This window comes from Pristiophorus japonicus, chromosome 4 (assembly GCF_044704955.1).
Source record: "Pristiophorus japonicus isolate sPriJap1 chromosome 4, sPriJap1.hap1, whole genome shotgun sequence".
NCBI classification, from domain to species: Eukaryota; Metazoa; Chordata; class Chondrichthyes; family Pristiophoridae; genus Pristiophorus; species Pristiophorus japonicus.
The window spans coordinates 228,763,465-228,788,597 of NC_091980.1; positions in this window are offsets into that span (position 1 = coordinate 228,763,465).

Below are 25,133 nucleotides of genomic sequence, written 5' to 3' on the forward strand. Positions count from 1 at the left end.
AGGCCTGGACGAGGACGCTAACGAGGCCTATAGACTATGCCCACCAGTGACTTTTCCCCCTTATTATTCCTTATCTCCACCCAAACTGTTTCAACATCCTGATCAAGTTGCAAACACATACACATATAGAAAGAATATGTTTTCAATTTGCTTCACAGAACATGCAGAGACACTCTTTTCCGTATGTGTTCACAAGCCCATGCTAATTATCAATATATACCTACAAAAACAAACATACAAAGTATTCCCGCACAAGCTCAGGCAGCAAGTAGCAAATTATTCCAGTCTACACACTCCTGTTAAAATCCCCATCTGGTTATTGAAGAGTGATTGAAGATCGCAGCTGAATTCTAACGTGTAATCACTAGTTTCTATTGTTGCTAAGGAAAGGTTAGAGTTGCAAATCTTTCAGGCCAGGACCATGCTGATTTCCGGGCCAGGCCACCGCACGTTGCTCCCTCTAATAGCCCCGATGGTCTAAGGGCTGGTGCCATTAGAGGGAGCAACGTGCGGTGGCATGCCACTGCAGGGGGCAGCGCGTGCTGCTTCAGGAGGGTGACGGCTGCAAAGAGGGAAACTGGATTTGACGTCACCCAAATCCAGGTCGCTGATTGCAGTGCGGGCAGATACAGCAGGAGCGGCGAGGTCAGGGCGAAGGAACGGCAAGAGTTATTAGAGGGATGTGATCGGGGCCCAGGAGAAGCGTGAGTTCGGGGCCCAGCAAAGGCAATGGCCCAGGGGCAGCATGGGCCAGCCCACACTGCGATATGTGTGCGCACTAATGTAAGGATTACACATTTCATGATCAAGGCACAGCAAGAGGCCACGGAATAAAATGGTTTAAAGAAAACCTGTGGGACTGCTGAGAGGTAAAAAGAGCGCCAGGCTGGGGCAGGTGGTGACTCATAACTGATTCATGCAATTTCTGCAGTCAGGAGCAAGACCCAATTAACATCGAGACAAAGGGTTTTGATACAATCAAGCAGAGAAACCCATGGATTAATTGGCCAGAGAGAAAAAAACAGTTCCCTATGGAGACTACAAGTCTGTGAAAACCCAGGACAACAAAGGATCCCACAAGGCGTGCATTTTTGGATAACGGGGCACAAAAGATAAGGAGTTATCTTTTGTGCACTGAAGAAGGTGTGAATTGTGGCCATCCAAACAGATCCAGACCCATCAGCACAGCCTTCGAGACTCATCCAGATGCATTAACTGAAAGCTGCCCAGTAGGAGATGTGTATAATTAAATGGATATATCTGTAAGAGCTGAGAACAAGAGCTCAGAACAGCAGGAAGAGCTAGAAACAACAGCTCAGGGGAACAGGTCAAAGAAACACCTCAGAACAGCAGGTCAAAGGAACAACAACCACGAAGCAAGCAGCTGGGACCCAACATCTTCCCTAGCTCCACAAGCCCACAATTGACAACAGCAACAACTGGCTGGATGGGTGATTGTTTGTCTTTGATCATTCTCTAAGAAGTCTTGTTCTGTAATTTTAGTTGGTTATTGTGCAATAAACCAACAGTTTGATTTAAGCCTAAACTTTGCATTACGTGGAGTCCTTCCTGTAATTCCCGAGGTCTATGAACCAAAGTAGAGTGAAAAACAAACACCCTACACTAGGTCCATGCAGCAGAGCTGGTCTCCAGTCATCTTGGTTAATCCTTGCCACCGGACCAAGACCTAGCTCTGTCAAGCTGCGTGGTGGCTGGTGTGCAACGGCCACCACACGTTAAAAAGATCCACGCACAGGCATCTTCCACCCTTCAAGATGAAATTTGGGATCTGGAATATTAGGTCCTTCTTTGAAACACCTGTGAACTCATTCCTTTGGAAGCATGTCGTCCTCGTTTCGAGGGACTGCCAATGATGATGGAGAGTTGTAAAGAAAACAATGAACTTTAATGCCTTGCTCTTACCAAAATATTATGCACTTAGACATATGAATTATCTTATTTCACATCAGTTAATTAGCAGAGTGGGAAGTGAAATCTATACAATAGCTCCAATGTGTAGTCTAAGGATAAATAATTGTTTTAAGGAAGGGAAGGCATAAAACACTTTTTTATTATTCTTCCTGCAATATAAAATTGTTTATTTTCCATTTTTCTTTACTAACAATGTGAAAAAAGTCAATGAAATAGATTTCAGGAAAGGAACTAGAGAAGAGACCCCAACTCACTGCCAGCATTTCCATGGCAACCACTTAATTTAAATATATTAGAGGGTGCACTGTGTCTGACATATAGCAAAATAAAACAGTCTGTCGGCCAAAATAGGCTAAGGCTGTAGAGGCTTCATTTTTAGCAATGAGGAATAAAGATTTACCATTGTAATCTTTTCTCTCTTGATTCTAAATATAACAAATGCCTCAATTTCTGGATAAGAGCTCCATTAATTTTGCAGAGAGCAACACTGAATATTGTGTTTCCACTGTGGACATCCAAAATAACAGAATAACAGAATATTTTAAATCAAATGAAAGCGCTTTATCCTGAAGCACAAACAGAAGTGAATATCATAGTGATTGAATTTCAGCCCAAGTAGTCTCTAGTTCAATCAGGTTATTTTCTTGAAAACAGATTATCCCTCAGAGTACTTGTTTAAATCTGTAGGATTAGCTGCAGTTTTCTGTGGATAACATTGCAAGATTGCACAATGCTGACAAATTATTTAAAGAGTTGTTGATATGCTGAAGGTTCATTCCTCCTACATCCAGAAAAAGAACAGTTACATATTATGAAGACCCATATTCACCCAACCAGCAAAGTAAAATAACGAACAGAAAAAAATTCTGATCCTCGGCCCCTGACCCGCTGTCCGGCCTGCTATCCTCGGCCCTTGATCCCCGACACCCTGTCCGGCCTGCTATCCTCGGCCCTTGATCCCCGACACCCTGTCCGGCCTGCTATCCTCGGCCCTTGATCCCCGACACCCTGTCCGGCCTGCTATCCTCGGCCCTTGATCCCCGACACCCTGTCCGGCCTGCTATCCTCAGCCCTTGATCCCCGACACCCTGTCCAGCCTCCTATCCTCGGCCCTTGATCCCCGACACCCTGTCTGGCCTCCTATCCTCGGCCCTTGATCCCCGACACCCTGTCCGGCCTGCTATCCTCGGCCCTTGATCCCCGACACTCTGTCGAGCCTCCTATCCTCGGCCCTTGATCCCCGACACTCTGTCGAGCCTCCTATCCTCGGCCCTTGATCCCCGACACCCTGTCCGGCCTGCTATCCTCGGCCTTTGATCCCCGACACCCTGTCCAGCCTCCTATCCTCGGCCCTTGATCCCCGACACCCTGTCCAGCCTCCTATCCTCGGCCCTTGATCCCCGACACCTTGTCCAGCCTCCTATCCTCGGCCCTTGATCCTCGACACCCTGTCCGGCCTGCTATCCTCGGCCCTTGATCCCCGACACCCTGTCCAGCCTCCTATCCTCGGCCCTTGATCCCCGACACCTTGTCCAGCCTCCTATCCTCGGCCCTTGATCCCCGACACCCTGTCCAGCCTCCTATCCTCAGCCCTTGATCCCCGACACCCTGTCCAGCCTCCTATCCTCGGCCCTTGATCCCCGACACCTTGTCCAGCCTCCTATCCTCGGCCCTTGATCCCCGACACCCTGTCCAGCCTCCTATCCTCGGCCCTTGATCCCCGACACCCTGTCCAGCCTCCTATCCTCGGCCCTTGATCCCCGACACCCTGTCCAGCCTCCTATCCTCAGCCCTTGATCCCCGACACCTTGTCCAGCCTCCTATCCTCGGCCCTTGATCCCCGACACCCTGTCCGGCCTGCTATCCTCGGCCCCTGACCCCTGACCCCCTGACCAGCCTCCTATCCTCAGCCCCTGACGCTGGCTGGCCTCCTATCCTCAGCCCCTGACCCCCGACCCCCTGTCTGGTCTCATATTCTTGCCCCCTGGCCCCCAGTTCCCAACCCCCCCCTCTGCTACCCATCCAACAACCAGCCAGCCTCTCACTTTGGCTGGCTGTGGGCGGGAAACAAAATGATAATTAGGCCCTGCCTTTAAAGTCGACAGGGCCTGAGGGAAACTGATTCTCCAGGTTTCCCGACCGCATTCCTGCACCCCCCACCACCACACCACCCCCACCCCCCCCCCACCCCCGGTTTGTAAACTATCTCATTCGTATCTACAACAAAAGTATTCCCCTTTATAGTATACAGTATGAGTGGTATAGCCAGAAAATGATTCTGTAATATCATTTATTATCACTTAGCTTAACTGAAATTATTTAAATTTAACTTTTGCATGTTTTATACAAAAGGAAATATTCTCAACATTTGATTAATAATAAATTACTTCAGAAAAGAGTGCGGAATGAAACAAAATGAGTACAAGCTTCATGTACTTGCAAGAAATGGTCCAAGTAGACTGTCAAAAAGACCTGTATAGCATAATGCAAGTTTAACTATACACAATCTGTTCGTTCAATAAAGTGTTTTATTTCACTTTCTTTGAATAATATGATTCAGAACAGTTGCTGAAAGCTGTTTGTGTGTTCATAAAATCATACAAGTAGAAATGACCTCCCACGTGAAATGGGGCACACGCACCCCGTTTCGATGTTTTTTACCACAGCTGCGGTTCAGTTCGACTCTTTTGGGAAATTCCGCTCTTTGTTTTTTTTTGTTTTGATCCGGAAGTCAGTCATAATGGAGGCGGTGACGACACTTGAGGGGCAACAATGCGCCGGTGACAGCAACTGAGGGGCGGAAGTCACCACGCCTCTCCCCTACATTTAAAGGGGAGTGCCTCCGCGTTTTTTAAACTTCGGTCCACTGGGCCACCAAGGAGGGTATTGGCTGGGCCAAATTTCATCAGGTTGCCTGTTGGTGGCCCGGCCCAACCCGGGGGCATAATTGTCGGGCCAACATGGCAGTCGACCGACAAAAAACAAAAACATGGCGGCAGCAGCAGTGAGCCCTCCCCTTTAAGGGAAGCCGCACTGCCGCTGCAAAAGGCCACAGCCTCACTGGACCACTGGGGAAAAGGTTGTTTTGGCACTGCCGGGCAGGCTGAAGATTTTCCAAGGGGAATGTCGCCATTGGAGGGGTAGATCGGCGGTGCACACGGTGATGACATGCTTAACACCGATCGGCAGCAGCGGGGGGGGGCGGAGGGGAGGAATCGAGACACTGCAGGGAAACCTCAGGAGGACAATTGGGCTAGCAGCGTCCATTCCACCAAAAGTCGGCGGCCTCACCACTCCGCAGCATAGCCGCCGATTTGCGGTGGTAACAGGCCTTAAGGACAGGGGCAATTTCGGCCCCGTAGAATCATAGAAGTTTACAGCACAGAAGGAGGCCATTTCGGCCCATCGAGTCCGCGCCGGCCGACAAAGAGCTATCCAGACTAATCCCACTTTCCAACTCTTGGTCCATAGCCCTGTAGGTTACGGCACTTCAAGTGCACATTCAAGCATTTTTTAAATGTGATGAGGGTTTCTGCCTCTACCACCCTTTCAGGCAGTGAGTTCCAGACCCCCACAACCCTCTGGGTGAAGAATTGTCCCCTCATATCTCCTCTAAACCTCCTACTAATTACTTTAAATCTATGTCCCAAGTTACTATTGAATTTCATCAGTGGATGAAAGCTCCGTGAAGCAACAAATATTGAAGTGTCCCCAGTGGCTCATTTTGGAATCTAATATGAACTCTGCAATACCGATCATTTTCTCAGTCTATTACGTTCTACAAGGTTTAGTTTTCGTTTTAAGAGGTGATGATCATTTCTGTTGAGTTCATGAGCTGTTTTCAGTACAAGTAACGAAGCAGAGTCCTAACATGCTATAATAAGTCTAAGTTATTGGTGTTATCGAGTGGCTTAACTTGAGTAGTCTAGGTTGGTGAATTGAGGTTTGGAGCAAGGAATCGATCCACAGCTAATTTTTTTGTCTATGATTTATATTCAATTACCTATGCAGAAAATGATCTGAAGTTTATAATTTGTTTTCTCAGGGTCTTAGGTTTTGGGTCTAATGAGCATTAAATTTATGAATAGGTATCTCTGATTTATTAGTCTGATGTTTGGGCAATCCTTTATGTGACTTTGCTTATTTAAACTGCTGATGACTAGACCACATGACGGCACATCATATTGGAGCATGATTCCACATTGCCACAGCAGTGGTGTGATGTAGCATGAATCCTTAATATCATGTTACCAAGTAGAGCTCAGATCCTCCCCATAGGAAAGCAGGGAAGAAAATTATCCCCAGGTGTACTCATTGCATCTGCTTGCAACATAGCTCAGTGCAATTCCAGAAAACAGGTTATTTGCCTTCTCCTTCGTGTGTGGTCTACAAAGATAATAGATATCCCATGAATAAAAAAATCACATTAGTGGATTGGTACTGTGTGAAACCCATATAGACTTAGTCTTGGTTCAAAAGGAACATCAGAAAGAGTAGATACACAAAATGAATTCATCAGCTTCCCTGATTTATTTACTAGTCATTGTGGGGCAGCAAATAACTAAGAAGCTCCAAGAGATGATCAGTGTGGCAACCTTAGGAAGGATATATTGGACTTGGAGGGAGTGCTGCGTAGATTTATCAAAATGATAGCTGGACTACAAGGGTTTAATTACAAGGAGAGATTACACAAGATAGGGTTGTATTACCTGGAATTTAGACAGTTAAGGAGTGATTTGATTGAAGTATTCAAGATTTTAAGCGGAACTGATAGGACAGATAGAGAAACTATTCCGCTGGTTGGGGTGTCTAGGACTCGGGAACATAGCCTAAAAATTAGAGCCAGACCTTTCAGGAGTGAAGTTAGGAAACACTTCTACACACAATGGGCTCAAGTTTCGGGCCGCGCCTAGAACGGCACAGCTCCGAGAGCCAAGCCTGATTTCTGCGCTCAAAAGCGCGTCAAAAACTTACGGAGCAATTTTCCGATTCGCAGCTGCTCCTTTCCAGCTCAGTGCAGCGTGGAGAGATCTGCAGGGGACGGGGCCAAAGCGTAGCGCTGATTCTGAGACTGCAGGGGGGTGGGGCTAGGTCGGAGAAGATGATGTCGTGCCGGCAGCCCTCCCCATGCGCGCTGGAGCATGCGCGCATGCGCAGTGTGAGACAAACATTGGCACTCAGCCACTTTTAAAGGTAAATGAGGAAAAGTGCCGCAGCCTATAAAAATAACTTCACAGCTCTGGAGGCTGCTGTGCTGCCTGTGTGGCCCGTCTGACGACCGTGTCCCGCCCTGTCTCCTGGCCAAATGGCCCTATAAAAATATCTTCGCAGCTCGGGAGGCTGCTGTGCTGCTACTGCTGCTGCTTCAGACAGGTAGGAAAATGCAATTTTTTAATTATTTGCTTTATTTATCATTTATTATTCAGAATTGCTCTTTATTTGTAGAAGTGAGACTGTTGAACGCTTGTAAAATGTAATTACTTCCCTCCCCCCCGCCCCCCCCAATCTCTCGATCCCTACACCTGATTTGCAACCTACGCCTGATTTCTAAGTGTAGGCAAGGTTTTTCTGAGCATACAAAAATCTACACTTACTCCATTCTAAGTTAGTTTGGAGTAAGTTTTCACTGCCTAAATTTGCAAAACAGGTGTAAGTGGCTGAACACGCCCCCTTTTGAAAAAAAAATTCTGTTCTACAATGAAACTGTTCTAACTGACTAGAACTGGAGCAAACTAAATGCCGAGAATTGCAATTTCTAAAATATTCCATTCTAAACTATTGCTCCAAAAAAATAGGAGCAACTCAGGCCGAAACTTGAGCCCAAAGGGTGGTAGAAGTTTGGAACTCTCTTCCACAAACTGGAATTGATGCAAAGTCAATTGTTAATTTTAAATCTGAGATAGATAGATTTTTGCTAATCAAACGTAGTAAGGGATATTGGGCAAAGGCAGATAGTATTGGGGGCACATGGTATTGGGTGTAATGTACTGACGTGGATAGAGAACTCGTTGGCAGACAGAAAGCAGAGAGTCGGGATAAATGGGTCCTTTTCAGAATGGCAGGCAGTGACTAGGTGCCACAGGGCTCAGTGCTGGGACCCCAGCTCTTTACAATGTACATTAACGATTTAGATGAAGGAATAGAGTGTAATATCTCCAAGTTTGCAGATCACACTAAACTGGGTGGCGGTGTGAGCTATGAGGAGGATGCTAAGAGGCTGCAGGGTGACTTGGACAGGTTAGATGGGCAAATGCATGGTGGATGCAGTATAATGTGGATAAATGTGAGGTTATCCGCTTTGGTGGCAAAAACACGAAGGCAGAGTATTATCTGAATGGCGGCAGATTAGGAAAAGGGGAGGTGCAACGAGACCTGGGTGTCATGGTACATCAGTCATTGAAAGTTGGCATGCAGGTACAGCAGGTGGTGAAGAAGGCAAATGGTATGTTGGCCTTCATAGCGAGGAGATTTGAGTATAGGACCAGAGAGTTCTTACCGCAGTTGTACAGGATCTTGGTGAGGCCTCACCTGGAATATTGTGTTCAGTTTTGGTCTCCTAATTTGAGGAAGGACGTTCTTGCTATTGAGAGAGTGCAGCGAAGGTTCACCAGACTGATTCCCAGGATGGCAAGACTGACATATGAGGAGAGACAGGATCGACTGGGCCTGTATTCACTTGAGTTTAGAAGGATGAGAAACATATAGAATTCTGACGGGACTGGACAGGTTAAATGCAGGAAGAATGTTCCCGATGTTGGGGAAGTCCAGAACCAGGGGACACTGTCTAAGGATAAGGGTTAAGCCATTTAGGACTGCGATGAGGAGAAACTTATTCACTTAGAGAATTGTTAACCTGTGGAATTCCCTACCGCAGAGAGTTGTTGATGCCAGTTCATTGGATATATTCAAGAAGGCATTAGAAATGGCCCTTACGGCTAAAGGGATCAAGGGGTATGGAGAGAAAGCAGGAAAGGGCTGCTGAGGTGAATGATCAGCCATGATCTTATTGAATGGTGGTGCAGGCTCGAAGGGCTGAATGGCCTACTCCTGCACCTATTTTCTATGTATCTATGTTTCGATTGAGTTATGTCGCAGATCAGCCATGATCTCATTGAATGGCACAACAGGTTCGAGGGGTTAAATGGCCTACTCCTGTTCCGGTGTTCCTATGTTCCTATAAATAAGAGGAGAAAGTTAACAAAAAAATTGAAAAACAGATTTGATCTCCCAAGTTTCTACAAAAAAATTGGGATTTATTGAGCATTACACTGGTAATTGCAGTGAAATAATATATTTTTCTCCCTCGGCATTTACACTGTGACTCAGTGGAACCCTATTCTGTTGGGATTATGGAATGTTATCGGTGGCATACGGCCAGTTAGGCTTGAATAGCGCAGATTGAAGTTTTGATATCCTGGATTTTGCTCTCGTTAGCTTCAGGGTTTAAGGACAAATCTCAGAACATTCTCTTCTGGGAAATGTTACCCTTAATTCTCCAGGGATTGAAAGTGGTTGGGACATCCCCTGATAGTTAGAATTGTTCAGTCTTTTCAAGGGAGCTCAATGGCCTGAATAATTGTTTCCTATTCAAATCTTATGTTATTATTTTATTGAGAGTGCAACAATTTAATTTAAAATCAGTACTTATGTTAGTGCCACTATCATCTATTCATTAATAGAAACAAAGGAAGCATTGAGAAGCTGCACATACTTTTATTTATATAAAATGAAAGCACAATTTAGTGCTAATACTTGTCGTATCTTTCAAAGGAAAGTCCTGTTCCTTAAGATCAACAGTCATTTGCAAGTGTTGTGAAGTCAATTATTTTGATATTCTAATAATTTATTGTTTGAAAAATCAAACAAACATTCAAAAGTAGTTGAAACCATTACAAATAATACATTTTGTTGCATTCAGTATTTTACATGGGTAACATGTCTATGTCCTATTGAATAGCAGGTCACCTCATGAACATTTTTCAGCTCAGATATGAGTTATTTAGTGGAGACAAAATAGGAAACCACAAATGTTGGAAATCTGAAATAAAAATAAAACATTTAGAAATGCATCGAATGTGTAACAGCATCTGAAAGAGGAAAATAAGATTTGCATTTCGGAATTTCCTTCCATGAATTCAGTTGCCAATGATATGGTTAATAAACTACAAGGATCAAGGAAAGCTTTCATTCTTTGTTTTATTGGTACAACACCATCAACAGTCTTTGCAGAATAGCAGCAGAGTGACAGAATCAAATGTATCCATAGTATTATATTAGTATTGTCTGTCACTTAGCTTGTTATTCAGCTGAATTTGCACCATCATTTTCAAAAAACTTCTGAACTTGAGGTGCTCCAAATTAAGTCAAATTCAAATGTATACTACTAAATTATCTTTGCCCAGTCTAATTTATAGGACATAGAATTCCAAGAGCAGCCCGTACCTACCCGCCTTTATTTTCTTGTAGTTACCATTTGGCTTTATTTTAAAACAACACCCTACAGAGGTCACAAAGTATCTTCTCTCTACCTCCCCTAAAAACAACAACCCATGTAGTGTTGGAGACCCTTTATAATCTCCAGCTTCTCCTTTTAACGAAATGTAATGGTTAAGGTGGGTATAAAGAACATTTTCTGGCACTTTTGGGTCGATACAGGAATGCAGACAGATACCATTTTTGACCTGTTTGTAAAGGTTAATTTATGCTCATTTGCCAAGTTGAAGACCATATCCAAATTTACAAGATAGTGATTTTTTTTCCCATTATTGTAACCAAGAAATCCTAGGGTAGATTTTGTGATGGGTTACGTTGGATTAATGGGCATAAAGTGGGTAGAACTGTCAGGCAGGTGCTAATAATACAATGGCTCTCTAATTAGACATTAGTTAAGCAACCAGAAAATTGATGGAGATTTTTCTGGGTCCAAACCCAGGTCCACTGGATTTGCTGAGCGTAGCGAATATCTGAACATTAAGTGGGTTGGAGTACCTGTCTGTAAAGGAGCTTAACTGATTTTTCTTCTATTTAAATCAATTTTCACCTGTATATAAAGTATTGACAAGGCAGTTCTTTACACCCAGGCAGTACAAGCAAAAATCTACTCTTTGGAATCCACAAATGCAGTGGTTTGTGTCTCCCAGGAACAATGGGTTCAATTTTCCTCAGTATTTGCGCTGTTTGTTTTGGAGCAGGCTGCTTTTTCTGGCCTAATTTAAAAATCCCCAGTTACCCTAATCAATTTGCACCAGCGTAACTCAGTTAGTTATGAATTTTTTACGTACGTTTTTTTTCAGCCAAAGGGGGCGTAACCAGCCACCTACATCACTTCTGGCCATTTAGGGAAGTTTGGCCAGCTGAGAGTTACTCCAGTTCTGATTAGGCCAGTGTATGTGGCCTGTCCTGAAAACCCTTCCCTAGAGTTAAGGAAATCGGCGCAGGTAAGGAAAGCGGCACAGCAGATGCCCGGACACACCGAAAGAATTGAAAAACACATAGCAGCAACTTATCTTCAACCCCGCCCAAAGGCTGTCTGGTCCCATTCTCGAGAGAGCGGAGAAAGGGGAGAGAGGAGGGGGAGAGAGAGAGACCCGAACCGGTGACCGAGAAGATCGGACAGCCTTCGGGCGGGGTTGGAGGTAAGTTGGTGCTATGTGTTTTTCAATTCTTTTAATGTGTTGGGAGCTGGCTGTATGCTTCACTTTGCAGCCTCAGTTCGCATTGTATCCCTGGTTACCGTGGCAGCCCGATCTTTTTGGCGCAGATCAAGGCTCCAACCCAAAAACTAAAGGTCGGGTTAGGCCACTTGTGCTATTTGTGAGGCAATGCCAACAGAAAAGTTCTCAGAGAGGCTCAAAGATGCTGAGAGGAGGCTCAGATGTTCTGGAACACCTTGAGACTTAACAGACAAAGCAGGCTTCTCAGTGGACTCCTTCAGCATAGGATGCTGATCCATATATGTGGTGCATCCACCTCATTGGGTCCCAGGCGGACCTTTGTGCAGCAATGTCGACATGCTTGGTGTCTAATATTTCATTGGCTTGAATAATATGGGTGAGGAAGGTTCCCACCCTGAGCTCTTTAATTACACTAAGTGCTTGTTGCAGTGGCACATGCCGTGGCAGTCTTCGTGAATAAAATAGACATACTGTACGTGCAGCTCATGTGGATGCTCGCACTGCAGCTCTGGGAGCCTTGAGTAACAAAATCCCAGAAGCTGTAAGGGCTGGCTTTGACTCATAAATAACACCGCAAACCATTCTGCAGGTAAATTACTTTGAGGTTCAGCGCACTAGTGCCCATCATAAGGATGTGAGAGTAGAGTTTCTGCTTGTTTTCACTAGTTTTGCACCCAGATTCCAGCACAATCGGCTTAACCATATGTGAGTTATGCCTAAAACACTTATGCTCATGTTTTTCGCTATCTTTTACACTGGTTCAAGATTCAATCACAACTCCATTTGGGTTCTACTGCCAACAAAGGCAGAAAGCTAGTTAACAAGAATTGGCAAAAAAAAACACAAATTGTGAATCCAAAATAAGGCTAGTTTGCAAGTATACATATTTTTCCCAATTTAGATTGCTTTAGATGCAAAGTGTAATCCCTATATCTATATATCCATATATCTATATATCCCTGATAAAGTGCAACATCCCCACAGACACCTGGGAGTCCCTGGCCAAAGACCGCCTTAAGTGGAGGAAGTGCACCCGGGAGGGCGCTGAGCACCTCGAGTCTCATCGCTGAGTGCATGCAGAAAACAAGCGCAGGCAGCGGAAAGAACATGCAGCAAACCTGCCCCACCCTCAACAACTGTCTGTCCTTCCTCTGACAGGGACTGTGGCTCTTGTATTGGACTGTTCAGCCACCTAAGGACTCATTTTTAGAGTGGAAGCAAGTCTTCCTCGATTCCGAGGGACTGCCTATGGTGATGATGATATCCATATGGTTGCCTTGCATTGCTCAAATTGGTTTCGCACTGCTATAGTGAATGGCAGTCAAACATCTGCTGTCTGTATCTATGGCAACATCCATTGCAACAAATGTGCTGTTTTAAAAAGAACAATTTATTTTACAATTCCTTATGGTGGTCTGGCTTTGCCAAAACTCAAATTTGGCAATAATCTCTCATATGAGTTTGTGATTCCACCTCAGTAATCTTGTGCTAATAGAGGACTCCATTTCCCTTAGTGCAGAGTGGCACTGAAAAGCCCATATCAATAATATTTACTATTTAGTTCCACCCATCGACATAAGGATCATACCAGTTGGAAACATGCATGTAGCGAAAATAGTTTTAACACATGCATCACATAATATTGTATCTCTTTAGATCAGCATTAAGTATTACATGTATAATGCTTTCAAGTGATCATCCTTTCATTGGTATGAATGATTTATTCCTTTCCTTAATATAAAACAATTAAAACTTTTGCTGGCTCATTTCCATGCAAGAGCCATGTCACTTACTGTAATCATACTTCACCATTTAAATGAGTAATTTAATATATAGTTGGAGGATGAATGGATAATATTTGGTGAATATGGATGAGCAATTGGTTGAAAGTTGTAGCAGAACTCAGAAATAAATTTGTTATCACATGGAGTTAACTGACAGGGGCTAAATAGCCTAACCCTGCTCCTATGATCAGAAATGTCAAACTGTATTATCAGGATTATCTAGGATGGCAATAATAATAATTTGTGTTGGTTTTATGATGTGTTATCAAACAATTACGAGCAGGCAGGGAACTAACAGTGTTCATTTTACCTTGTGATGCACACGAAAACTGGCTTTCTATATTGTCCAGTACACCGAAAAAACTGAAACATTTGTCAGTCATGGACCCTGAGTTTAATTATCAATGTTATGAGTAATTGCAGAAGTGACAATGGGCATAATCCAACAAAACAATGCTTGCAAACCGACGTCCATCCTGGTCTTACAGATGAGTTGCTTTTATTATTCTATTAATGTTTGGATGGATTTTCTTTTGGGCTTTTGTTGTTGGGTTTAGAAGAACACTCCTTTTTAGGTATCTCTTGGCTGTGTTGTAATTGCACATCACAAATGCAAGCAGGATCGATGAGTGCATTCCACACATTGTTAGCACATTAAAGTTAGATTCACATCTCAGCAGGAACTAGTCCTCCCCCTCACCCCTAGAGATTTAACCCCCCCCCCCACCAGAGATCTATTTCGCCACCCCCCCCACACCGCCCGAATAACGTGAAAATAAGTAAATAAATAAATAACAATATAAGTATTTCAATAAGTCAAAAACACTGCACAAAACAGTTAAAAATCTACACTTACCTGCGATCCGACGTCAGCAGTCTCTGGCCTCTGGACTGCTCTTCTCGGGGGAGGGGGGAGGTTGTGGGGGGGGGAGACGGAGGTCGATGGAAGAGTGCGCGTGCGCAGAACTCAGGATCCGAAGAGTCCCGAGTCCCAGACAACTTATCCTGCACCGCTGGAGCAGAGCGTCCATCACACTCCACTGATGCACTGCTCAGGACCGCCCAAACCAATGTTGCCAGCACTCCGCCCCAGTGGTACCAGGTGGTGAAGATTGACTGACCACCGCGACACCGCCGAGAAGTGTGCGGTCCACCAATTTCGGCCCCGCAGTGTTTTATTTGGGAATTTGGAAAGAGTGGGAATTCGGACAAGAGGGGAAAGGAGTTGTAGCTTTTTGCCTACACTACTTGTGGTGCTTTGTGTTACAGGTAGATATTTGATTTAATTGCCCATAACTTAAATGTAGGTCAAGAAACTAAACTGTAAACTACATTACTTAAATACAAATTGAATTACATTTGGGTCATCTAGGGATGGCAGTGCAAGTGGTGCGCCGCAACTGCAGCATGTGGGAGTTTGTGGAGAACATTGCGATCCCAGAAAACCATATTTGCAGTAAGTGCCTGCATCTTGAGGAACTTCAACTCAGAGTTGTTGAGCTGGAGTTATGGTGCAGAAATTGCAGTGTATCAGGGAAGGGGTGAGTTACCTGGACACTTTGAACCAGGAGGCAGTCACACCCCTTAGGTTAGGTAGTGGCACAGGTCTGGTTAGTGGTCAGGGACAGGAGGGTGTGACTGAAACTCAGGCGGGTAAGGGGACCCCAGGTGCAGTGTTGGAGGAGCCTCAGCATTTGTCCTTATCCAACAGGTATAAGGTTCTTGCTGCCTGTGTGGATGATCAAGCTCATCATGACACAAGGTGCAGGAGGGCATTCAAATGTGGAGTGAAAGGGAATGTAGTTGTTTTAGAGGACAGTATAGTCAGAGGGGTAGATACTGTTCTCTGCAGCTGCGACAGGTAATACGTCCTTACTATACAGTATAAATGCACACGAGGCCCATGCTTGAGAGAAGGTCAGTCTGTTACCTGTCCTTTATTCCTTAGCACTCAAGTGATGGAAGTGGGTGGAGCTTCTCCTTTTATACCTGAAGGTCCAGGTTAGGAGTGTCTCCCACAAGTTCACCACCGAGTGGTCATTGTTCTCACAGTGTACAACTTAGGTCAGATTATACATGGGTTACAATGCTGGTTGAATACATGACATCACCTCCCCCCCAAAGTCTTATTGGGATCACAGGTTAAGTCTCTCTGGTGGTTTACGCTCCCTTGTAGAGCGCCTGAGTTGGGGCTCCAGTTGTTGGGCGCTGGCCTGAGTGTCTGCTGTTTGTGGTGCCTCAGGCCTATCCGGACTGCCCACAGTGACTGGGCTCTCCTCCCTTTGGTTCCGGTGTTCGGTCATCTATGGTGGAGTGAACTCTATATTGTGTTCTTCCTCTGCTTCTTCTATTGGGCTGCTGAACCTCCTTTTTGTTTGATCCACGTGTTTGCGGCAGATTTGTCCATTGGTAAGTTTAACTACCAGAATCCTATTTCCCTCTTTGGCAATCACAGTGCCTGCGAGCCATTTGGGCCCTGCAGCGTAGTTGAGGACAAAAACAGGGTCATTTAAATCAATACATCGCGCCCTCATATTCCTGTAATGGTAGTCATATTGTGACTGGCGCCTGCTCTCGAAAATTTCTTTCATGGTGGGGTGTATAAGGGATAACCGGGTTTTGAGCGTCCTTTTCATTAGCAGCTCTGCGGGTGGAACCCCTGTGAGCGAGTGTGGTCAGGATCTGTAGGCCAACAGGAAGCATGATAAGCGGCTTTGTAGGGAACCCCCTTAGATTCTGAGCATCCCCTGTTTGATTATCTGCACTGCTCGTTCTGCCTGGCCGTTTGAGGCCGGCTTGAACGGTGCCATTCTGACATGGTTAATTTCATTGCCTGCCATGAAGTCCTGGAATTCAGTGCTTGTGAAGTACGGGCCATTGTCGCTGACCTCGATGTCCGGTAGACCGTGGGCGGCGAACATTGCCCGTAGACTTTCTACCGTGGCTTGAATTTAAAATGTCACATTCGATCCATTTGGATTAGGCATCTACTACAACCAAAAACATTTTTCCCATGCAAGGACCTGCATAGTCCACATGGATGCGTGACCAAGGCTCGGCTGGCCATTGCCTGGGGCTAAGGGGGGCTTCCCTGGACGCATTGCCCAGCTGGGCACACATGTTGCACCTGCGAACACAAAGTTCCAGATCTGCGTCTATCTCTGGCCACCAAATGTGTGACCTGGCAATTGCCTTCATCATGACAATGCCCGGGTGCTCATTGTGGAGTTCTCTGATGAACACCTCTCTGCCCATCTGGGGCATGACTACGCGATTTCCCTACAGTAGGCAATCGGCCTGAATCGAGAGTTCATCCCTGCGCCTGTGAAATGGTTTAAATTCCTCAGGGCATGCCCTGTACGTGGCTGCCCAGTCCACATTCAGGACACATTTCTTGACTAGAGACAATAGCGGGTCTCTATTTGTCACTTTAATCTGACGGGCTGTCACGGATGAGCCTTTGCTTTCGAAAGCTTCAACAGCCATAACCATCTCAGCAGCATGCTCAGTAGCCCCCTCAGTGGTGGCTAGCGGGAGCCTGCTGAGTGCATCGGCGCAGTTTTCGGTGCCCGGTCTGTGCCGAATTGTATAGTCATAGGTGGCTAATGTGAGTGCCCACCTCTGTATGCGGGCTGATGTGTTTGCATTTATGGCCTTGTTGTCAGCCAAAAGGGACGTTAGGGGTTTGTGATCTGTCTCCAGCTCAAATTTCCTGCCAAACAGGTACTGGTGCATTTTCTTTACCGCATATACACATGCGAGCGCCTCCTTTTCTACCATCCCGTAGCCCCTTTCTGCCTGGGACGAACTTCTGGAGGCATAAGCTACCGGCTGTAACTGACCCTTGGCATTGACATGCTGCAACACATACCCGACACCATAGGACGACGCATCGCACGTTAACACAAGTTTCTTACATGGGTCATATAGTGTTAACAGATTGTTGGAACATAACAAATTGCGTGCTTATTAAAAGCCCTTTCCTGGCTGTCCCCCCAAACCCATTTGCAACCTTTGCGTAGGAGCACGTGTAGCGGCTCTAGTAGCGGGCTCAATTTGGGAAGAAAGTTACCAAAATAGTTCAGGAGCCCCAGGAACGAATGCAGCTCCGTCGTGTTACGGAGTCTGGGTGCTCTCTGGATCGCTTCCGTCTTGGACGCTGTAGGGCTGATCCCGTCTGCTGCTACCCTCATCCCCAGGAATTCTACCTCTGGAGCTAGGAAGACGCATTTTGCCTTTTTCAGTCACAGACCTACCCGGTCCAGTCTGTGTAGCACCCCCTCCAGGTTGTGGAGGTGTTCTTCAGTATCGTAACCCGTGATGAGGATGTCGTCCTGAAAAACCACTGTCCCTGGAATCGACTTGAGGAGGCTTTCCATATTTCGTTGAAAGATCGCGGCGGCCGAGCGAATCCCGAACGGACATCTGTTGTACTCAAACAACCCTTTGTGTGTCGTGATGGTGGTCAGCTTCTTCGACTCACTCGCCAGCTCCTGGGTCATGTAAGCTGAGGTCAGGTCCAATTTTGAAAAAAGTTTGCCACCGAATAGCGTCGCAAAGAGGTCCTCCGCTCTCGGTAGCGGGTACTGGTCTTGGAGTGACACCCGATTGATGGTGGCCTTGTAATCACCACATATCCTGACCGACCCATCCACCTTGAGCACCGGCACAATTGGGCTTGCCCAGTCATTGAATTCGACTAGCGAGATGATGCCTTCCCTCAGCAGGTGGTCCAATTCGCCTTCTATCTTTTCCCGCATCACGTACAGCACCGCTCTGGCCTTGTGGTGTACTGGCCTGGTGTCCAGGTTTATGTGAATCACTATCTTGGCCCCCATGAAAGTGCCAATGCTGGGTTGAAATAACGAGTCAAATTTGTCCAGGATCTGTGAGCATGATACTCGCTCCACAAAGCAAATTGCATTGACATCGCCCCATTTCCAGTTCATGACAGCAAGCCAACTCCTCCCCAGTAGTGCGGGACCGTCCCCCGGGACAACCCAGACTGGCAACTGTTCGCCGAATCTTTGTGGGTCACGATTAACGTGGCGCTGCCTAGCACCGGAATGATCTCCTTTGTGTATGTCCGTAGCTGTGCGTCAATTGCCGATAATTTTGGCCTCCTGGCCTTGGACGCCCACAACATTTCGAACTGTTTAACACTCATCAGGGACTGGCTGGCCCCCGTGCCTAGCTCCATTGATACTGGGATGCCATTGAGGAGCACTTTCATCATTATCGGTGGCGTCCTGGTGTATGAACTGTATACGTGCTCCACATGAACTCACTGAACTTCAGCTTCCAGCGATTTCCCCCAGCATTCATTTCTGCAATTTCTGCAGGTATTTTGCTCATCTCTGCAAACTCCGACTGAGTGTGTGCCTCCAGTCCTCCAACATGAGCTGTTGTTGGAAACAAAAGGTCCCTTGCCAGTCGATCATCCCTGACTGCCCCTGTGACTGTCCTTGAGTGCACCATTAACAGGTGTTGATGGCCCCATGACTGGCCACATTGTCCTTTGCAATGGCGTGAATCACCGTTCAGCTTGCCATTGTCTCTGTCGAACTCCCACTCTCGGCTCGACTACATGTTGGGGCATGCCCGATTGCCCTTGTCTGCCTGGAGAACTGTGTGCTGCTTTAACAATGTTGAATCTCTGTCCCAACTATTCCTTAACACAGTACCTCTCGTCTGTTCTGCTAGTGGCCATGCTCTCGTGTTTTAAATCCCAGTTTCTCGTCGCCATTAATACGTCCTTACTATACAGTATAAATGCACGCAAGGCCCATGCTTGAGAGAAGGTCAGTCTGTAACCTGTCCTTTATTACTTAGCACTCAAGTGATGGAAGTGGGTGGAACTTCCCCTTTTATACCTGAAGGTCCAGGTTAGGAGTGTCTCCCACAAGTTCACCACCTAGTGGTCTAAGTTCTCACAGTGTACAACTTAGGTCAGATTATACATGGGTTACAATGCTGGTTGAATACATGACAACCGGGATTTCTGATTATTGGTGCCAGGGTTAAACATAACTCTTTGTGGCTGGTGAAGAACATGGTGGGAAGGGGAGGATCCAGTTATCATGGTCCATGTAGGAACCATCGATATAGCTAGATCTAGGAATGAGGTTCTGCTGAGAGAGTTTGAGGAGTTGGGGTCCAAATTAAAAAGCAGAATCTCAAAGGTAATAATCTCTTGATTGTTACCTGAGCCACACGCCAATTGGCATACGGATAAGCAGCTTAGAAGGTTGAATGCGTGGCTCAAAGAGTGGTGTGGGAGGCAGGGGTTTTGTTACGTGAGCAACTGGGGAAAGAGGGAGCTGTTCCGTTGGGACGGGCTCCACTTAAACCGGGCTGGAATCTGTTATCAGAACATAAGAACATAAGAAATAGGAACAGGAGTCGGCAATTTGGCCCCTCGAGCCTGCTCCGCCATTTAATATCATGGCTGATCTGATCATGGACTCAGCTCCACTTCCCTGTCCGCTCCCCATAACCCTTTATTCCCTTATCGCTCAAAAATCTGCCTATCTGCGCCTTAAATATATTCAATGACCCAGCCTCCACAGCTCTCTGGGGCAGAGAATTCCACAGATTTACAACCCTCTGAGAAAAGAAATTCCTCCTCATCTCAGTTTTAAATGGGCGGCCCCTTATTCTGAGACTATGTCCCCTAGTTTTAGTTTCCCCTATGAAATATCCTCTCTGCATCCACCTTGTCGAGTCTCTCATTATCTCAGATGTTTCGATAAGATCACCTTATTCCTGGAGAATCGACTAACTAGGGCAGTAGACAGGGCTTTAACCCCTAATGAAGGGCGGGTGGGAGGATTCAGGAAAGAGTAAATTTAAAGGCAGCAAGAGAATTGTCAAGGCTCTACAGCAGAGCAGAGTTTGGGATAAAAATAAGCAGAGTGGGTCAGGAAGGGTCAGAGAGTAACAAAGGTAAAAAGGCATCAGTGACTAAGGTAACATCAGGGAAAAAATGAAAAAAGTCAAAGCTCATATCTGAATGCACGAAGCATTCACAACAAAATAGATGAATTAATAGTGCAGATAGAAACTAATAGATTTCATCTAATAGTCATTACGGAGCTGTGGTTGCAAATTGACCATGTTTGGGAACTCAATTTTCCAGGATACTTAACTTTTAGAAGCGACAGGCAAAATGGAAAAGGAGGAGGGGTAGTCTTGACAATAAACGATGGGATAAAGACAGCAGAGAAAAAGGTTTTTAGCTCTGAAAATTGAGAAGTAGAATCAGTTTGGGTGGAGCTAAGAAACAGTAAGGGGCAGAAAACATTAGTGGGAGTTGTTTATAGGCCCCAAACAGTCGTTGCAATGTAGGTAAATCAGGAAATTAGAGGCATATGTAACAAGGGTAATACAATAATCATGGGGAACTTTAATCTACATATAGACTGGGCAAACCAAATTTGCAGTAATAGTGTGGAGGAAGAATTCATGGAATGTACACAAGATAGTTTTCTAAATCAGTATGTTGAGGAACCAACTTGGGAACAGGCTATTTTAGAGCTAGTATTGTGCAATGAGAAATGGTTCATTAAAACCTTGTAGTAAAGGGGTCCTTAGGGAAGAGTGACCATAATATAATGGAATTTTATATTAAGCTTGAAAGTGATTTAGTTCAATCCAAAACTAGGGTCTTAAATCTAAACAAAACAAACTACATAAGTATGAGGGGCAAGTTGGTTAAGGTCGATTGGGAAACTACATTAAAAGGTTTGTTGGCAGACAAGCAATGGCTAGCATTTACAGAATTAATAAATCATTTACAGCAAATATACATTCCTTTAAGGCACAATAACTCCACAGGAAAAGGGGTTCAATTGTGGCTAACAAGAGAAGTTAAAGATAACATTAGATCAATGGAACAGACTTACAATGTTGCCAAAAAGAGTAGTAAGCCTAAGCATTGGGAGTATTTTGAATTCGGCAAAGGAGGACCAAGAAGTTGATAAAGAAAGGGAAAATAGATGATGACAATAAACTAGCAAGAGACATAAATCAGACTGTAAAAGGTACTATGGTTATGTAAAAAGGAAAAGATTAGCGAAAGTAAATGTGGATCCCTCACAGGCTGAGACAGGTGAAATTATAATGCGGAATAGGAAATGGCAGAGAAATTAAACAAATACTCTGTGTCTGTCTTCACAGAAGAAGACACGAAAACCTCCCGGAAATAGTGAAGTACCAAGGGTCTAGCGAGAATGAGGAGCTGAAAGAAATTGGCCCAGAAATCCCAATCGGCTGCTTCCTGCAGGCGATCGAGGGAAAAACTTTAAAAAGATGCACACTTACCTGAAGCTGCTGCACCCACGCGAGTTCCCAGTCCTGAGGCCTCCACTGACTGCACGTCGCAGCATGTGCACGTCAGGACATGCTCAGGGCTGGAGCTGCAGTCACATGGCTCTGGGCAGCCAAACAAGGTAAAGTATGTTCTCATTCATAATAACGGGAACTCCATAAGTTGGAGTTCCCATTATTATGAATGAGAAACCCCCTCAAACACCCAAAACCCTAATAAAAAAATAGAAAAAATACACCACATATTTTTATTAATTTAAATTAAAGTTATTTATGTATTATAAAAAATATATATTTTTGCAATTTTTTTTAAGTTTCTTGAATTATGGTTTAAAATAAACTTACTGTGGTGGGGAGGATTTTTAACAAAAAAATATGTTTTTATAATTTTATTTTAAAATGTTTTTGTGTATTTTAAAACTCATTCACCTGTAAAAGCAGGCTATGCACCTACTTTTATCAGGTGCAAGAGTTTCCAGGGCATTTGCTGGGCAAGATGTGGGTAAATACCACAATCTTGCCCATGCAAATGTCCTCGCTCCCGATCTGTCAGGCTCCAGTTTTACAGATCGGAAAAGCCGGTTCTCAGCGCGTGTGCATTGTGCGCTGAAAACCAGCTTTTGTACACACTCGGGAGGCTGGAATTTCTGGGCCATTAGTATTAGTAAAAAAATAGTAAAGAATAAATTAATGGGACTGAAAGCCAATAAATCCCCTGGACCTGATGACCTACAACTATTTTGTTGTAATCTGCAAAACATAATCATTAAATCAGGTGCCCCCTTGTTTTTTTTAGAGGTTTTTGGTTTTTTTTTTGAGGGCACCAGAAACACAAATTATACAAGTGCCCCCTGGCTAAAAGGGGGAGGACACTAAAACCAACAACTTAAACAAATTAAACTTTCGACATTAAATCAAATTAAAATTTGGTTGCCGGGTTGATGATGCACTCCAGTCCCTCCAGCGCCCACCTCTCTCGGAAGACCGCGATTGTACCGGTAGACACCGCGTGCTCCATCTCCAGGGACACCTGGCTCGGATGTAACCGTGGGAGAGAGGCAGGCAGTCGGGATGAATGACCCCCTCAACCGCCCATTGCCTGGACCAGCTGATGGCCCCCTTGGCCATGCCCAGGAGCAATCCTGCGAGGAGGCCTTCAGACCTGCCCGCTCCCCTCTGCACAGGGTGCCCAAAGATCAGGAGTGTGGGACTGAAGTGCAACCAGAAATTGAGGAGCAGCCCCTTTAAGTAACGGAAGAGGGGCTGCAACCTCACACATTCAATAAAAACATGGAACACGGACTCTTCCAGACTGCAGAAATTGCAGGCAGCCTGGGAGCCCGTGAACCAACTTTAAAACTTATTGTACGGGACTGCTCCGTGTAACACCCTCCAGGCCAAGTCCCCAATAAATAGAGGGAGGACTCCCGCATAGAATGCACTCCATTGGGGGCCCCGCCTCCTCCGGACGGCAAGATGGTGCACCATGGCGTGTCCGGATGGCAGACAAAATGGCAAAGTTGAGAGTGTGCAAGAACAGCCTGTACAGGAATCCCCTCTGCACAGAACTGAAAGGCACGGAGGGGATTTCCCCGAGGAGGCTCAAGTTGTGAGACGTCGGCTCCCGAGGGAGGTTTCAGGGCTTGGCACCGATGAGGGATTCATCCAGATGGGGTCAGGTTGGACGGGATCTCCCCACGTGCTTGAGTCTCCTCAACACACCTAACGAAGTCAGGGCCCAGTGCTATTTTTAGCGACTCGATGGCATTGGCCATGCGCCGGACGTCAGCCCAGGATAGGCGCCATGCCAGCATGTCTGGCACCATCCAGCCCGCTCCTCCGCCATCGAGCAGGTCCCTAACCCTGGTCACCTCATCAGCCACAGCCCTCTCGTCCGCCTGCCACCTAAAACCGCGGTCATGGAGGTACGGATTCTTGAGCAGCATCTCCTGCAGGACAGCTGCCACTCCAGACGGAGAGAGCTGTGCTTGGTGGCGACTTTGTTCCAGACCCTGATGAGTTCCTGGTAAAAGACAGGCAGCCCCAGCATGGCGGTCTTGATGGTCCCCAGGCTCACAAGCAGGAGCTGCGTGTCATAATTGAGGCAGTGCTGCTGGCGGAAGAAATATGTCACCAGCGCACACCATCTAGGAGGGGGCTCAACGTACAGGTATCTCTGCAGGGTCTGAAGACGGAAAGTCGCATGCTGGATGCTGATGCACACCAACGCCTGACCGCCCTCCCTAAGCGGGAGACTCAGAACCGCAGCAGAGACCCAGTGCTTCCTGTTGTTCCAGAAGAAGTCCATCAGCTTCTTCTGTATCTTGGCGACAAACGCAGGGGGAGATATCAAAGTGATCAGCCGATACCACAGCATAGCAGCCACCAGCTGGTTTATGACTAGCGCTCGACCCTTATAGGACAGCACTCGGAGCAGTCCTGTTCAGCGCCCTAGGCGAGCGGCGACTTTGGCCTCCAACTCCTGCCAGCTCGCCGGCCAGGCTTCTTCATCAGGGCTAAGGTAGACGCACAGCTAGATGGGTCCTGATGGCCTACATCCCAGGGTTTTGAAAGAGGTGGCTGTAGAGATAATGGATGCATTGCTTGGCATCTTCCAAAATTCCATAGATTCTAGAATGGTTCCCATGAATTGGAAGGAAACAAATGTAACCACACTATTTAAGAAAGGAAGGAGAGAGAAAACGTGGAACTACAGACTAGTTAGCCTGATATCAGTAGTAGGGAAAATGCTAGAATCTATTATTAAGGACGTGGTAACAGGGCACTTAGAAAATACTAATAGGATTGGGCAGAGTCAACATGGATTTATGAATGGGAAACCTTGTTTGACAAATCAGTTAGAGTTTTTTGAGGTTGTAACTTGCAGGATAGATAAGGGGGAACCAATCGATCAGCTCCGTTGGGCAGGCCACGTCATCCGCATGCCTGATACGAGACTCCCAAAACAAATGCTCTACTCAGAGCTCCGACACGGCAAGTGAGCCCCAGGTGGGCAGAGAAAATGCTTCAAGGTCACCCTCAAAGCCTCCTTGAAAAAGTGCAATATCCCCATGGACACCTGGGAATCCCTGGCCCAAGATCGCTCTACGTGGGGAAGCATCTGGGAAGGCGCCAAACACCTCGAGTCTATCCGCCAGGAGCATGCGGAAGCCAAGCGCAAACAGCGGAAGAAGCACATGACAACCCAAGCACCCCACCCACCCTTCCCTTCAACCACCACCTCCCTTACCTGTGACAGAGACTGGCATTGGTCTCATCAGTCAGCTGAGATCTCATATTAATGTGGAAGCAAGTCATCCTCGACTCCGAGGGACTGCCTAAGAAGAAGAAGAAATAATTACTAAAAATAAAGAGAGGAGTAATAAATTAAAACACTTTAAACAGTACGTAGTAT